The sequence below is a fragment of the Eucyclogobius newberryi genome, unplaced genomic scaffold (assembly GCF_026437365.1).
Source record: "Eucyclogobius newberryi isolate DKJ021-1_F unplaced genomic scaffold, fEucNew1.0.hap1 SCAF_16, whole genome shotgun sequence".
Classification (NCBI taxonomy): Eukaryota; Metazoa; Chordata; class Actinopteri; order Gobiiformes; family Gobiidae; genus Eucyclogobius; species Eucyclogobius newberryi.
Window position 1 is genome coordinate 28615348 of NW_027315790.1, and position 18158 is coordinate 28633505.

Sequence of the window (18158 nt, forward strand, 5' to 3'; positions counted from 1 at the left end):
TCGTCTGATAGATGAAACACGATTGAAGATGATTATAAAGGATAATGGAGCGTCGCAGCAATGACCCAAACTGCACCCACAGGACGACAGAAGAGAAGAGCGAGTAAACGACTTCTTATGACTGGACTCTAGAGTCTGCAACTAAATACAGGAATATGAAGGAATATGAAGGAATATAAAGTCACAATTCACTTCTAAAAGTCACTTCTCATTTCTGCTGTGGCCGAATAAGTAAGTTGGCGACTAAAAAGCAAGAAAGATTTGACAAAAAAAGTGTTTTGAAAAAGAAACAATCAACAGGTGAGTCAAAAAACAACAACTAGTACTACAATAACCGTATTTTTTGGAGTATAAGTCGCACCAGTGAAAAAAAAATACACAATAGAGAAGAAAAAAACATATATAAGTCGCACTTTAGTATAAGTCGCATTTTTGGGGGAAATGTATTTAATAAAATCCAAGACCAAAAACAGACATTTCCTCTTGAAATGCAGTTTAAAATAATAACAGATGAGAGAACATGGTGAATCAGCTACATGACGCACAATAACATAACATAACTATAGCGCCGGAGTATAAGTCGCACACCAGCCAAACTATGAAAAACTATGACTTATAGTACAGTATGGAAATTTTCAGAATTTTCCAGTCAGTATTGCCCAATTAAAAATACCTCCAAATAATATAAATTTGTCATTTAATTTTATCTAATTTAACTCACCCAATTTTTTACTCATGACTTATTATTACGCTGTTTCTGTATTTTGCTATTATAGTTTAGTTGTTTCATGTTGCACCTTTTTACTGCAGAAAGTTTGTGAATCTTTGTTAGATTTTTTCAGTTTTTATTCACTGACAATAAACCTTTTTCTGATTCTGAGTCTGACCTTACACGACCTTCCACTACCAGTCAAGTGTATAACAATATCCAAATCTCTTGTTACGATATTTTACTCTACATCTCGATATAGTACAATATTTACCGTGATACACTGAAAAGACTTTATTATTTGTTTTTTATTTGATGTTGTCTTTCTCTCTTGGTCTTGTTTTCTTCTTTCATTCAGTTTATTTGTTGTTGAATTTAAAAAAAAATTGGGGGGAAATTTTTAAAAAAAAGAAGAAAAAAATGGGGGAAATGAAAAAAAAAATATGGGGAGAATTGGGGAAAAAATGAAAAAAGAAAAACATGGGGGAAGGGAAAAAAGGAAAAAAATATTGGGGAAATGAGAAAAAATAATTAGAAAAAAACTGTGGGGAAATGAAAAAAAAATTGAAAAAAATTGAGAAAAAAATAAAAAAAAATTGGGGAAAATTAAAAAAAAAAGTTGGAAAAAAGGGGGGAAAAGGAAAACAATTGGGGGGTAACAATGATTACTATCGCTTTCCAAAGACATAAACATAAAACATAAAACAAATGACTACAAATTGATCACATTTGACTTTGCATCAAATTGTTTACGTGTACTTTAACACACGCCTTCATTTTCCTCGGACATCTTTATCTTTTACCCTTGTCTGTTCTCTCCGGTCGTGCTTTGTTGTTGTTGTTGTTGTTGTTGTTGTTGTATTGTTTCCTGCCTAATTCTAACAGGTACGTTTCTGTCCCCACGTGGCCCCGGTGGCGTTACTGCGAGCGGTCACGTCCCGGCGGTCTGGGTCTCGTCGCTCCGTCCGTCTCACTTGTTGTAGAATTTGAAAAAAAGAAGAAGAAGGAAAAAAAAAAACACCACCACCCACTGACAGCTGCCATGGCAACCAATCATCGTTACATCACCCTCCGGTCACAGCGGCTGATTGTCGTGCGGATGAGACGCAGTTACGGCCCTTTTCCCGCCGCGTCCTGATCTTTAGTCGCTCGAGATCGATAGTTTGTTCCGTCGCGTTTAAGAACGATAGAAAATCAAATCATCTTTATTGATTTTCTCTTAGAGGTTAAAGAGGACGAGTGCTCAGTCTTGTAGATATTGTAGATATTTGAAAATATTCACCGCTTAATATTAACAACACCTTTATTAACCTTAATAAAGCATGAAGAGAGACTTAATTCATAATGAACCAATAGTTTATTAAGCATAATTCAGATTTGGACACTATTTAATTAAGGGATTACAGTAGGAGTTGGTGTTTGGGTGTCAATTAACCTGTTATTAAACCTTGTTCATTATGAATTAAGTCTTTGTTCATGCTTTCTTAAGGCTATTAAAAGTGTCGTTAATACAAAGTGTAATAAATAAAGACAAATCAATCTGAAGATACATTTCAGTCACTCACATCTGATGTTAACTCTCTTCATCAAACACGTACAAGATGAATAATATTAAAGACAGATTGTCATTAGAAATAATAAAGTGTTTTCCTCTTAAATGTAGAAAACGGTTCATCCAGAAAACGTTTCTCTCACTTCTATGTGACATTATATATGTGTATTCTACATGAGCAGTGTTAAAACTTCTGAACTTTATCATCCAGCTCTAAGGTCCAGCTCTGAGGTCCAGCTCTAATGTTCAGCTCTAAGGTCCAGCTCTAATGTTCAGCTCTAAGGTTCAGCTCTAATGTTCAGCTCTAATGTTCAGCTCTAAGGTCCAGCTCTAATGTTCAGCTCTAAGGTCCAGCTCTAAGGTCCAGCTCTAAGGTCCAGCTCTAATGTTCAGCTCTAAGGTTCAGCTCTAATGTTCAGCTCTAAGGCTCAGCTCTAATGTTCAGCTCTAAGGTCCAGCTCTAATGTTCAGCTCTAAGGTTCAGCTCTAATGTTCAGCTCTAAGGTCCAGCTCTAATGTTCAGCTCTAATGTTCAGCTCTAAGGCTCAGCTCTAATGTTCAGCTCTAATGTTCAGCTCTAAGGTCCAGCTCTAATGTTCAGCTCTAATGTTCAGCTCTAATGTTCAGCTCTAATGTTCAGCTCTAAGGTCCAGCTCTAATGTTCAGCTCTAAGGTCCAGCTCTAATGTTCAGCTCTAAGGTCCAGCTCTAATGTTCAGCTCTAAGGTTCAGCTCTAATGTTCAGCTCTAATGTTCAGCTCTAATGTTCAGCTCTAATGTTCAGCTCTAATGTTCAGCTCTAATGTTCAGCTCTGAGGTCCAGCTCTAAGGTCCAGCTCTGAGGTCCAGCTCTAATGTTCAGCTCTAAGGTCCAGCTCTAATGTTCAGCTCTAAGGTTCAGCTCTAATGTTCAGCTCTAATGTTCAGCTCTAATGTTCAGCTCTAATGTTCAGCTCTAATGTTCAGCTCTAAGGTCCAGCTCTAATGTTCAGCTCTAATGTTCAGCTCTAATGTTCAGCTCTAAGGTCCAGCTCTAATGTTCAGCTCTAATGTTCAGCTCTAAGGTTCAGCTCTAATGTTCAGCTCTAATGTTCAGCTCTAAGGTTCAGCTCTAATGTTCAGCTCTAATGTTCAGCTCTAATGTTCAGCTCTAATGTTCAGCTCTAAGGTTCAGCTCTAATGTTCAGCTCTAATGTTCAGCTCTAAGGTCCAGCTCTAATGTTCAGCTCTAATGTTCAGCTCTAATGTTCAGCTCTAAGGTTCAGCTCTAATGTTCAGCTCTAATGTTCAGCTCTAAGGTCCAGCTCTAATGTTCAGCTCTAAGGTCCAGCTCTAAGGTCCAGCTCTAAGGTCCAGCTCTAATGTTCAGCTCTAAGGTCCAGCTCTAATGTTCAGCTCTAAGGTCCAGCTCTAATGTTCAGCTCTAAGGTCCAGCTCTAATGTTCAGCTCTAAGGTCCAGCTCTAATGTTCAGCTCTAAGGTCCAGCTCTAATGTTCAGCTCTAATGTTCAGCTCTAATGTTCAGCTCTAAGGTCCAGCTCTAATGTTCAGCTCTAATGTTCAGCTCTAATGTTCAGCTCTAAGGTCCAGCTCTAAGGTCCAGCTCTAATGTTCAGCTCTAAGGTCCAGCTCTAATGTTCAGCTCTAAGGTCCAGCTCTAATGTTCAGCTCTAAGGTCCAGCTCTAATGTTCAGCTCTAAGGTCCAGCTCTAATGTTCAGCTCTAAGGTCCAGCTCTAATGTTCAGCTCTAATGTTCAGCTCTAAGGTCCAGCTCTAATGTTCAGCTCTAAGGTCCAGCTCTAATGTTCAGCTCTAAGGTCCAGCTCTAATGTTCAGCTCTAAGGTCCAGCTCTAAGGTCCAGCTCTAAGGTCCAGCTCTAATGTTCAGCTCTAATGTTCAGCTCTAAGGTCCAGCTCTAATGTTCAGCTCTAAGGTCCAGCTCTAATGTTCAGCTCTAAGGTCCAGCTCTAATGTTCAGCTCTAAGGTCCAGCTCTAATGTTCAGCTCTAAGGTCCAGCTCTAATGTTCAGCTCTAAGGTCCAGCTCTAATGTTCAGCTCTAAGGTCCAGCTCTAAGGTCCAGCTCTAATGTTCAGCTCTAAGGTCCAGCTCTAATGTTCAGCTCTAAGGTCCAGCTCTAATGTTCAGCTCTAAGGTCCAGCTCTAAGGTCCAGCTCTAAGGTCCAGCTCTAAGGTCCAGCTCTAATGTTCAGCTCTAAGGTCCAGCTCTAAGGTCCAGCTCTAAGGTCCAGCTCTAATGTTCAGCTCTAAGGTCCAGCTCTAATGTTCAGCTCTAAGGTCCAGCTCTAATGTTCAGCTCTAAGGTCCAGCTCTAATGTTCAGCTCTAAGGTCCAGCTCTAAGGTCCAGCTCTAAGGTCCAGCTCTAAGGTCCAGCTCTAAGGTCCAGCTCTAATGTTCAGCTCTAATGTTCAGCTCTAAGGTCCAGCTCTAATGTTCAGCTCTAAGGTCCAGCTCTAATGTTCAGCTCTAAGGTCCAGCTCTAATGTTCAGCTCTAAGGTCCAGCTCTAATGTTCAGCTCTAAGGTCCAGCTCTAATGTTCAGCTCTAAGGCTCAGCTCTAATGTTCAGCTCTAAGGTCCAGCTCTAATGTTCAGCTCTAAGGTTCAGCTCTAATGTTCAGCTCTAAGGTCCAGCTCTAATGTTCAGCTCTAATGTTCAGCTCTAAGGCTCAGCTCTAATGTTCAGCTCTAATGTTCAGCTCTAAGGTCCAGCTCTAATGTTCAGCTCTAATGTTCAGCTCTAATGTTCAGCTCTAATGTTCAGCTCTAAGGTCCAGCTCTAATGTTCAGCTCTAAGGTCCAGCTCTAATGTTCAGCTCTAAGGTCCAGCTCTAATGTTCAGCTCTAAGGTTCAGCTCTAATGTTCAGCTCTAATGTTCAGCTCTAATGTTCAGCTCTAATGTTCAGCTCTAATGTTCAGCTCTAATGTTCAGCTCTGAGGTCCAGCTCTAAGGTCCAGCTCTGAGGTCCAGCTCTAATGTTCAGCTCTAAGGTCCAGCTCTAATGTTCAGCTCTAAGGTTCAGCTCTAATGTTCAGCTCTAATGTTCAGCTCTAATGTTCAGCTCTAATGTTCAGCTCTAATGTTCAGCTCTAAGGTCCAGCTCTAATGTTCAGCTCTAATGTTCAGCTCTAATGTTCAGCTCTAAGGTCCAGCTCTAATGTTCAGCTCTAATGTTCAGCTCTAAGGTTCAGCTCTAATGTTCAGCTCTAATGTTCAGCTCTAAGGTTCAGCTCTAATGTTCAGCTCTAATGTTCAGCTCTAATGTTCAGCTCTAATGTTCAGCTCTAAGGTTCAGCTCTAATGTTCAGCTCTAATGTTCAGCTCTAAGGTCCAGCTCTAATGTTCAGCTCTAATGTTCAGCTCTAATGTTCAGCTCTAAGGTTCAGCTCTAATGTTCAGCTCTAATGTTCAGCTCTAAGGTCCAGCTCTAATGTTCAGCTCTAAGGTCCAGCTCTAAGGTCCAGCTCTAAGGTCCAGCTCTAATGTTCAGCTCTAAGGTCCAGCTCTAATGTTCAGCTCTAAGGTCCAGCTCTAATGTTCAGCTCTAAGGTCCAGCTCTAATGTTCAGCTCTAAGGTCCAGCTCTAATGTTCAGCTCTAAGGTCCAGCTCTAATGTTCAGCTCTAATGTTCAGCTCTAATGTTCAGCTCTAAGGTCCAGCTCTAATGTTCAGCTCTAATGTTCAGCTCTAATGTTCAGCTCTAAGGTCCAGCTCTAAGGTCCAGCTCTAATGTTCAGCTCTAAGGTCCAGCTCTAATGTTCAGCTCTAAGGTCCAGCTCTAATGTTCAGCTCTAAGGTCCAGCTCTAATGTTCAGCTCTAAGGTCCAGCTCTAATGTTCAGCTCTAAGGTCCAGCTCTAATGTTCAGCTCTAATGTTCAGCTCTAAGGTCCAGCTCTAATGTTCAGCTCTAAGGTCCAGCTCTAATGTTCAGCTCTAAGGTCCAGCTCTAATGTTCAGCTCTAAGGTCCAGCTCTAAGGTCCAGCTCTAAGGTCCAGCTCTAATGTTCAGCTCTAATGTTCAGCTCTAAGGTCCAGCTCTAATGTTCAGCTCTAAGGTCCAGCTCTAATGTTCAGCTCTAAGGTCCAGCTCTAATGTTCAGCTCTAAGGTCCAGCTCTAATGTTCAGCTCTAAGGTCCAGCTCTAATGTTCAGCTCTAAGGTCCAGCTCTAATGTTCAGCTCTAAGGTCCAGCTCTAAGGTCCAGCTCTAATGTTCAGCTCTAAGGTCCAGCTCTAATGTTCAGCTCTAAGGTCCAGCTCTAATGTTCAGCTCTAAGGTCCAGCTCTAAGGTCCAGCTCTAAGGTCCAGCTCTAAGGTCCAGCTCTAATGTTCAGCTCTAAGGTCCAGCTCTAAGGTCCAGCTCTAAGGTCCAGCTCTAATGTTCAGCTCTAAGGTCCAGCTCTAATGTTCAGCTCTAAGGTCCAGCTCTAATGTTCAGCTCTAAGGTCCAGCTCTAATGTTCAGCTCTAAGGTCCAGCTCTAAGGTCCAGCTCTAAGGTCCAGCTCTAAGGTCCAGCTCTAAGGTCCAGCTCTAATGTTCAGCTCTAATGTTCAGCTCTAAGGTCCAGCTCTAATGTTCAGCTCTAAGGTCCAGCTCTAATGTTCAGCTCTAAGGTCCAGCTCTAATGTTCAGCTCTAAGGTCCAGCTCTAATGTTCAGCTCTAAGGTCCAGCTCTAATGTTCAGCTCTAAGGTCCAGCTCTAATGTTCAGCTCTAAGGTCCAGCTCTAATGTTCAGCTCTAAGGTCCAGCTCTAATGTTCAGCTCTAAGGTCCAGCTCTAATGTTCAGCTCTAATGTTCAGCTCTAATGTTCAGCTCTAAGGTCCAGCTCTAATGTTCAGCTCTAATGTTCAGCTCTAATGTTCAGCTCTAAGGTCCAGCTCTAAGGTCCAGCTCTAATGTTCAGCTCTAAGGTCCAGCTCTAATGTTCAGCTCTAAGGTCCAGCTCTAATGTTCAGCTCTAATGTTCAGCTCTAAGGTCCAGCTCTAATGTTCAGCTCTAAGGTCCAGCTCTAATGTTCAGCTCTAATGTTCAGCTCTAATGTTCAGCTCTAAGGTCCAGCTCTAATGTTCAGCTCTAAGGTCCAGCTCTAATGTTCAGCTCTAAGGTCCAGCTCTAATGTTCAGCTCTAAGGTCCAGCTCTAAGGTCCAGCTCTAAGGTCCAGCTCTAATGTTCAGCTCTAAGGTCCAGCTCTAATGTTCAGCTCTAAGGTCCAGCTCTAATGTTCAGCTCTAAGGTCCAGCTCTAATGTTCAGCTCTAAGGTCCAGCTCTCTTGGCTTCACCTAAATGTTTGAGCGTGTTTTTCGTGTGTTTGAACGTGTTTTTCGTGTGTTTAAGTGTGTTTGAGCGTGTTTTTCGTGTGTTTGAACGTGTTTTTCGTGTGATTGAGCGCGTTTGAGCTTGTTTGAGCGTGTTTAAGTGTGTTTGAACGTGTTTTTCGTGTGTTTAAGTGTGTTTGAGCGTGTTTTTCGTGTGATTGAGCGCGTTTGAGTGTGTTTGAGCGTGTTTTTCGTGTGTTTGAGCGTGTTTAAATGTGTTTGAGCGTGTTTTTCGTGTGTTTGAGCGTGTTTTTCGTGTGATTGAGCGCGTTTGAGTGTGTTTGAGCGTGTTTTTCGTGTGTTTGAGCGTGTTTAAATGTGTTTGAGCGTGTTTTTCGTGTGTTTGAGCGTGTTTTTCGTGTGATTGAGCGCGTTTGAGTGTGTTTGAGTGTGTTTGAGCACGTTTGAGCGTGTTTAAGTGTGTTTGAACGTGTTTTTCGTGTGTTTAAGTGTGTTTGAGCGTGTTTTTCGTGTGATTGAGCGCGTTTGAGTGTGTTTGAGCGTGTTTTTCGTGTGTTTGAGCGTGTTTAAATGTGTTTGAGCGTGTTTTTCGTGTGTTTGAGCGTGTTTTTCGTGTGATTGAGCGCGTTTGAGTGTGTTTGAGTGTGTTTGAGCACGTTTGAGCTTGTTTGAGCGTGTTTAAGTGTGTTTGAACGTGTTTTCGTGTGATTGAGCGTGTTTGAGCGTGTTTGAGCACGTTTGAGTGTGTTTGAGCACGTTTGAGCTTGTTTGAGCGTGTTTAAGTGTGTTTGAACGTGTTTTTCGTGTGTTTAAGTGTGTTTGAGCGTGTTTTTCGTGTGATTGAGCGCGTTTTTCGTGTATTTGAGCGTGTTTTTTTGTGTGTTTGAGCGTGTTTTTCGTGTGTTTGAGCGTGTTTTTCGTGTGATTGAGCGCGTTTGAGTGTGTTTGAGTGTGTTTGAGCACGTTTGAGCTTGTTTGAGCGTGTTTAAGTGTGTTTGAACGTGTTTTCGTGTGATTGAGCGTGTTTGAGCGTGTTTTTCGTGTGTTTGAGCGTGTTTTTCGTGTGTTTGAGCGTGTTTTTCGTGTATTTGAGCGTGTTTTTTTGTGTGTTTGAGCGTGTTTTTCGTGTGTTTGAGCGCGTTTGAGCGTGTTTTTCGTGTGTTTGAGCGCGTTTGAGCGAGTTTTTCGTGCGTTTGAGCGTGTTTTTCGTGTGTTTGAGTGCGTTTGAGCGTATTTTTCATATGTTTGAGCGCGTTGGAGTTTGAGCGTGGACCGGCGGCTTCTCGCATCCAGCCCTTCTCTGAGTCATCGGCGTCTGAGAGCGAGCGGCGCGTGGGCTGCAGACGAACCCCGCGCCCCTCATAGTGAGCGCCGCAGTCTCGCTCATTCAGAACACGCTCACAGATGTAGAATGTAGGGCGAGCGCAGAGGCAGTTTCATAAGACAAAGAGAGACGAGAGAGAGAGAGAGAGACGGGACCAGACAGTGTACGAAGTGAGGTTTTCTGTGGAGACGGTGGAGGTGTGAGGGGAGAAAAGGGTGTGTGAAGCAGCAGCATTTGTAACGTGAAACGGATTATGCAAAAAAACGGTGGAGTACATCAGGGAGAAACACTGAGCTTTGATAGAATGACAAGTGTTGCAGTTTTTTTGGTTGTAGTTCACCTTGCACTTTTTTTTAATTAAATAGCTAGAATATTTACGAGAGAAGGTGTAAAACTGAGTGCTGCACAGGTGTCAATGTCGCAAAAAACTAAATATATAACTCTATCTGACAGAAATGTGCTGTTTTTAAAAAGAAAAATGTTGAAAAAAATACTGAAAAATAGTGATTTTATACATGATTTTTATTAAATATCCAGGAGTATTTACGAGAGGTGTAAAACTGCTAAATTAATAGAAGAAAGGGCTGCACACGTATCAGTGTCGCAACAAACTAAATATATAACATTAAAGTCCTCCATCTGACAGAAATGTGCTGTTTTTTTAAATGGAAAATGTTGAAAAAAAAAAAGACTGAATTCATACATGATTTGTATTAAATATCCAGGAGTATTTACGAGAGAAGGTGTAAAACTGAGTGCTGCACAGGTGTCAGTGATGCAACAAACGAAATATATAACTCTATCTGACAGAAATGTGCTGTTTTTAAAAGGAAAAAAATTGAAAAAAGACTAAAAAAGACTGAAAAAATACTTGAAAAAAGACTAAATATCCAGGAGTATTTACGAGGTGTAAAACTGCTGAACTGGCAGAAGAAAGGGCTGCACACGTGTCAATGTTGCAACAAACTAAACATATAACACTACGGTCCTCCATCTGACAGAAATGTGTTATTTTTAAAAGAAAGAAAAATGTTGAAGAAATAGATATTATACATGATTTTCCTTATTCAATCTAAATTAGCCTTGATTTATTTTTTATTTTGACACATTGGATAAATACATTACGGCATGAGAATATTTTTTTTTATTATAAGCAAAAGGTATATTCATTTATTAGTGATAACACCGACTTATATTCATTTATCTCAACAATATTGATGCAGAAATGAACCGCCACGTTGCAATCATTCCAACATCGTGCGGTCGCAGCAGAATCCCGTGCATTTCTCGTCACTTTGGGGTTTAAACAAGGCGGGATTTAATAACGGCAAAAGTCAGGCCGTGGGAACGTCTCTGCAATTTTCAATTTCAGTCAACGACGGCCATAAATTAGAAGGTAAAATGAGGTGAAGCGAAGAGGCGCAGTAAATGTACGTGAGCGCCCCAAAAACAGCCTCTCGCACTGTCACGGAACGTAAACGAAAGGCACGATCGAGTTTATCACACATGACTGTAACTGTGAGAGATTTTCTTAAAGCTGAGCAGCCTGACTGTCAAACCGAGAAAGAGGAAGAAGTCGACATCAAAGTCTCTGTTAAAGTAGCTCTCACAAAACCTATAAAACCTATTAACATATTGCGAATACTCAATTAGATACAATAAAGATAGGTTCTGATTTAGTCGAGAACTGCAGTTACAATACAGTTAATATAGTTACAATACAGTTACAATACAGTTAATATAGTTACAATACAGTTTATATAGTTACAATACAGTTACAATACAGTTAATATAGTTACAATACAGGGGTGAAACTAAATAGTGTTGTCGCGATACTAACGTTTTAAACTACCGTATTTTCTGGACTATAAGTCGCACCAAAGTATAAGTCGCACCAGCCAAAAAATGCATAATAGAAGAAAAAAACATATATAAGTTGCACTGGAGTATGAAATGTGTTTGCAAGTGTGAAAATAACAAATACTATCACATATAAGTCGCACCGGAGTATAAGTATATAAGTATAAGTTGCACTAGCCAAAAAATGTATAATATAGAAGAAAAAAACATATATAAGTCGCACTGGAGTATGAAATGCGGTTGCAAGTGTGAAAATAACAAATAATATCACATATAAGTCGCTCCGGAGTATAAGTATAAGTATAAATATAAGTATAAGTCGCACTCCGGCCAAATCTATGAAAAAAAGTGCAACTTCCATCCATCCATCCATCCATCCATTTTCTACCGCTTGTTCCCTTTCGGGGTCGCGGGTGACTGGAGCCTATCCCAGTGACTTCGGGCCTTAGGCGGGGTACATCCTGGACAGTGGCCAACTCGTCACAGGGCCAACACAGAGACATAGACATTACAGACAGTTCACGCTCACATTCATTCACTAGGGCCAATTTAGAGTCACCAATCTTACCTAACACATGCATGTCTTTGGACCGTCCAAAGACAAAAAGTGCAACTTATAGTCCGGAAAATACGGTAGATTATTTTCAGTCATTTTCAGCACAAAAGAAGAGCACTTTCCTTGCCACCATCTCATACTAGTTCATTAAAAATATTCAGGAAAGATCGACTTGTGTCCTATTGTGATTTGGTTCAGTATCTATACTCGTTCACAGTATCTAGTTCAGTATCGGTGATTTTTTGATACTTCTTACAACCCGACATGAGACGTGTCGTTGGGTAATGCAGCTTTAAACAATGGGATAGTTCCAGTTTCCTTAAAAACGCGGAGCTCTACTTCCTGCTCCGTTCGCTCCTGGCGGGGAATTAGCCGAGTCTGGTTAAAATAAATCAATAATAATTAAGCGGAGAGCGAGATACAGACAGATATAGACGGACCAGCAGCATGTTCAGACCTTTATGTACCATGTAAATACTTCCTCTGGAGACGTCTATGTGTTTATAAAAGTGCACCTTTTTGTCTCCGATAACGTGAAATAACACCACAAACATGAACGCTTCACAAAACACTTGACCTTAACATGCTGCCGGCGATTGCCCCTCTGTAACTCACTCTCACACCTTTTTTATTTGAATGTATTTTAACTCTCTCTGCTAAATCCCACTGAGAATACCGTATTTTCCGGACTATAAGTCGCACCTTTTTTCATAGTTTTGTCCGGGGTGCGACCCATACTTATACCCGACTTATATGTGATATTATTTGTTATTTTCACACTTGCAACCGCATTTCGACTTATATATGTTTTTTGGCTGGTGTGACTTATACTCCGGTGCGACTTATAGTCCAGAAAATACGGTAAACGGAAAAAGAAGCAAAAGGTCTACACTTTTACGGCAGCCAGAACTAGCCGGGCCTATGGCGAAAGGGTCAGGAAAAAAAAAGAAAAAAGGACTAGAATAAAGTACGGGGTGGTCAGGCGTGGTCAGGCGTGGTCACTCGTCGGCGCCCCCTGGCAGCTCAGAACGGCAGGTGTTCTTTGGCTGTATCTGAAGCCGAAGGGGCCATTAATCCAGCGGCATTAGCGCCTCCAGAGCACGTTCTAAGAGCAGAGCAGAGGCTAATCTCAAGTCACTTTACGCTAAATGCATTACAGGCTCTGAACAGCCGCAGGGTCTGCACTGCGCTTGACCCGCTCACAAACGCCCTTGCTCTGTGTCTCCAGCGTCGCACTCTTCCAAAGACAATACTTTACACAAGTGCTGAATGTAGTTACGCTCCAACAATGAAATAAATAATGGAATGAACTATTGATGTCATAATATGATCAAATGCTTGAAATAGTAGGAGCAATTGTCTGTAAACGATTTAAAGTCTATATTGTATTGTATGCTCTGCTTTTTGACCTAATTGTAAGTGTATATAAAAATTGGCTCTCAATCAATCTACCTAGATAAATGTTAAATAAATTAATAAAACATAATTCTTCCCAACACAATGGAAAAAAAAATATTAAAAAAACTTAATAATTAGTTAAGTTAACTTAACTAATAATACTGTAAGTTTGCATTAAATATGTTGGTGTTTATGTATGTATATTTATTGTTGCATTATCTATAGTTTGCATTATTGTTGACTTGATTTATAATGACTTTTGCATGAGTCAAGATAATAATATAATGATAATATGAGTCAAGAAACAATAATCACACACTAATCACACACTAAACAGCACAACTTTTATTCACTGCAAAATGAGGATGCGTTGTTGTAATTGCTCACTGTATCCAGCAGATGGCACTCTCTCCTCTTTTGTGCAGACTCATGCCTTGTTTTCTTCCTTTAAAAAAATCAACACAGATACAGTTAGAAAAGAAGCTAAGAAATAACAGACAAAGTAGTATTCTTTGATGGATATTGATAGATTATTATGCTAACTGAAATAAAATCAAATGACATTATGAATTTTACTCTACTACTAATACTACTTCTATTACTACTATTACTACTCCCAAAACTCCTGATGTATTAATTGTAGATACAGCAAAGTTAAAGAACAAATACTAGAGCAGTGGTTAGAAAGGTTTCACATCAACTCATGAACATCTACAGTCACAAAAGTCGTCCCTGAGGCCGGCCCATGAAATATCGGGGGCGAAAATTCAGATTTTTTTGAATGTGAAGAATCTTAAAAACCTTTCTGTCGTTATTCAGAACTTTTTCTTTTTGAAATAATGTTGGGAGAACCTCGCCTTTTATTGGGCCGGACTGAGTTTGGAATGTTTAAATGCCTTGTTGAGACTGGGTCAAGACAGGAACTTTATTGTTTGATAAATGTGAGATGGTCATGTTTAATGCCAGACTGTGGAACATTTCTATGGACCAGGGCTGGAGTCGACTAAAAAGCTATAAAAACAGTGAAATATCTCCACGTTTCTGCACAAAAACTGACTCAAAAACAACTATTTACATTTAATTTGACATAAAACAACTATTTACTGATACTGGAAAGTACTAGTGGTATGTAAAAAATGTAGAGTAGATTCATTCCAGAATCTTCAGCTTCACTCAATATAATTTTTACCAGTATTAAATCCTTTTTCATCCAAATAAAACACTATCAACCACTTAACACACTACTTTTTCATTTCAATAGTTTTATGCCATTTTATGAATTCAAAGCACTGAAATGACCCGCCCAAATCCAGCAAAAACACGCTCACACACACAAAATTGGGTAAAAATTGGCAGTAGGGTGTTAGTTTAACACTGTTTAGGTTAAAAAAGTGCATTAAGTGGTCGATGGTATTTTATTTTGATGAAAAAGGATTTATTTGGGGGAAAATGCATGTTTTTTCTAGATTTTATGAATTGTTTAATTGACTGTATCATTGCATCTGCATTTATCCTTTTCTTTAACTTGTTTTATGCTGTGTTAACAGGGCGCTCTTGCAAATGAGCGCTTGCGGTGTAAATAAAGGTTATAATAAAACATCTAAAGGAGCCTCCACCAGAGAAGTGACGTGCAGTGCAACTATTTAAAAGAAATAAACATGTGGTGTAGTAAACGACTGCTGCTGCTGTGGACCAACCGCTCGTAAACTCGTCCCACCTCGCGTCCTCGTTCAGGGCAGGGGTCCCGGTGAAAGGAGAGGCGCGGTCCCGTCGGCGGCCCCGGGGGACAATGCATGGTAATTAGCCCGGCGCTGGGGTCTGTTTTCTGTCCGGCTCGTGACCTCTGACCCCGTCCCATAGACAGCCACACAAACGCCGCTCGGCAGGACGCCAAACGGGCCGTCAATCAGGCGGCTCAGGGACCGTCCCGAACCCCCGGCAGCAGGGGGGGGTCTGGAGGGACGGACCGGGACGGGACACTGAAGAGAGGGACGGGACACTGAAGAGAGGGACGGGACACTGAAGAGAGGGACGGGACACTGAAGAGAAGAAAAGGACAAGACACAAAGATGTGAAAGAGCTTTGTTACAGAAGCTCCCGGAACATGTGGCCTCCTCCAGTTCAAACGCTTTCACTTTCAGCACTTACTTTGATCATTTTGGCCTTTTCTCAATGATTGATCAGAACTTCACAACGACAGAGGGAGAAATGTGGTCTTCAAGTGAAAATACTGTAACTTTATGTGTTAAGGAGAGACATGACTTTACGTTTACATTATTACGGTTGTTTTTTTGTCAGCCCTGATCTCTGAGCTTTCACTAAATTGTCATATTTTAACCTAAAGATGTTTAATTATTTCATTTAATCAACGTTATAGGTTGTTTTCTTCAATAAAGATCATACTTTAAAGAACCTACACCAGACTGTCCAATCTTGTACGTAACAAGAAGGCGGATTTTACAGATTGATTTGTTGATATCTAATTCCAAGCCTGATTTATCTATGTTTTACCTCCAAAAAGTGAGTCGGAATTAGAACTTTTATGCTAAGATTCAGTAAGATCAAGTTTATCTAATATGCCAACAAAATTAAATACAGAGCCTTATCCTTTTTCTCTTTTCTTTTAATCACAAATACAAATATCGGTTGTTTTCACACGTACAATGCCTGTTTGTATATGAAAACATTAATGATTAAAAACTAAACTAAGACATTGTTTTACTTACTGTACAGACTACTGAACTTTTTACAACAGAAGAAGTTTCAAACACGCCTTTTAATTGCACAAACATCCCGTAACAAACCTGAGAAAACACGTTTACTACAATTTCAACGGCTACTTTAGGCTACAACTTTCACAATAGTCTTTTTTTTTTTTTTTACAGTTTACTTACTTTAACTGCTTAAATGTAACATATAAAGTAGTAAGGCTTGGAAAGGAACGTCAAATAACGACCGTTACCATGGAAATCCGCCATGTTTGTTGCCGGTGTGCTAAACGTCCAGTGATAACGTTAGCTAACTTAAGTTATTAGCCAAAATATTGTTTAAAAAAATAAAACATGTACACAAAAATCATGGAATAAACTGATAAACAGCTGAGCCATTACTGGTTAACATATTTATCACCCTAAAGGGTCAGAATAGTCATGATTGAAGGAGAGTTTAGTCATTAGCATCTTAAATCTCGCTTGGTTTAACATTAGGCTAACGCTAGCTTAAAGTGCAGGTTGGACGACTCATTTAAAAAGCAGGTAAGTTTTATATATTTAAAATTTTGCTAAAAAGATAGCAATGTGATCCCAGACAAGCAAATTTTTTAGGTTTATAATTTCACTTCCTGTTTGTAATTGACGACGTTATACTAGGAAACTACCAAAAAAAAAAACACTGGTGAAAAACTCCTCTGATGTCACTTTTTTTTTTTTTTGACGAATGAAAATGAATGAGAGCGACTTTATCTGTTTAATTATATTTAGAGGGTCCAAAAAGTAGTTTATTTTGTGTAAATTATGCAAACACCTTTTTGTCTGGAACGCCTATCCTCGTGTGATGTCACTTCCTGTCATTTTCTACAGATTTTTCCACTTTTTCTCCACAAATACTTACTTGTTTGGTGTAGAACTACCATTTATATTCACAACAAGTATGAATACACCAAATAAAGTCAAAATGAGAAAATCATACGCACTTAAACTGAAAATTCTACTGATGTGTGACGTTCAAAGGAAAGTAGGCCCAACTTAAATATTATAAATCAAATTCAACAGATAAAATAAGTACCGGAGCATTTCCACAGAAGACAATAAACAATAAAAATATAAAAAAAAAAAACTATAAAAAACGAAATAAGTTGCAGTTTACCTTTTCTCCAGAGCTGTATTCATGTCTCCTGGAATCATCCGACACGTTTAACATTTATCTGGCTTAAATACAGCGTTTAGAAATACAACTATCATAGACGTATAACTCAAAAGTCGCGTTATAAAATGTAAAAAACAACAACACGTGACGAGAACCGCGCTGGCAACGTGACGGCTGGAGCTGCAGTAGGGGGCGCCACAGCCCGGAACGGTTCATAGAGCGGTTCAACTTGTTTGTTTCATGTATTTATCATTATAATCTGCCAATAAAAAGAAGAGAGAGATGACATGTTACAGGGGAAAGTGTGTTGCAAACATTATAACCTCAAAAAAACATGTCCAGATGTGCTTATAATTCACTGTTTTAATACAATTCATGGATGATTGCTCTGCCAGACGGTTGCCGGTTCGATTCCCAGCTCAGCGAATCACTGTATTCTCCATTTTAAGTCTGCTCGTTCATTATACTGCGCAAGAGAGAATGATTGATTCATTAATGAGGCAACGGAGTACTTTCCGAACGAGGTTTACGACGCGCACTTTCGACGAGCAAAGTCCGGTGCGACATTAAGCATTCATGCACGGGTTCCAGAGCAATGAAAGGAAGACGATTAACGATTAAACTGGGAATATGATCTCGTATGAACGGGCAAAAGTCCTCAAAATATCAAACAGGAAGCTGAACCCTACACATGATTTGTAGTTGTAGTAGTTTGACTGAACTTTAACTCAAATGTGTGATTATACGTGTCCATTTATGTATTTATTTATCTATTTATTAGATATGGACATAGCAGTTACAAACAGATGCTTATTTTCAAGTTGATAAGAGCCTTTTAGCACAATTCAGTACAAAAACCTTTTAAACGGAGGTAAATAAACACTATTAAAATGACATCCTGCATTTGACTCAGAATGTTAGTGATTTAACTTTAAAGCACGTTCAGGTCAGTTTTTGCAGCGTTAGGTCGGTGTTCAGAAGGCCGGGTCCGTCCCGAGGAGAAACCGGAGCGTCCGGAAGATGCTCTGGACTTTGGAACGACAGTCTTCCGAGTCCTGACCTCTAACCTTCTGTTTAAGCTCAAAGTCTGTTCAAACAAACGCCCTTAAATAGACACGTAATGTGCGACTTTAAAGCGCTTTTGACCTCGTGACATAATTATTTTCATTACTTCATGTGTGTTTGAGGAATCTCAGTGTCGTCCTGCGTGAGAGGCTCGAGTGCGCAGAAAATTCCCGTTTCCACCTACCCCCCATCCCCGCCCACTGCTCTGTAGTTCATTTATTAGCAAGTAATTCAGCCTGAATGAGTCTTAAGTTCAGAGATGAGCGTTTTGTAAATGTCCCTTTTTCACCACAACCACAAAACATTAATTTAGCATTTTAAAATCTGTTCCATTTGAATTTAGCGTTTTGTATATTTAATAAAGAATGCTATTTAAAAAAGTGACGTGTGAAGTTTTTTTTTAAAAGGACATACCGTATTTTCCAGACAATAAGTCGCACCTTTTTTCATAGTTTTGGCCGGGGTGCGACTTACACTTATATTTATACTTATATACTTGTATGTGATATTATTTGTTATTTTCA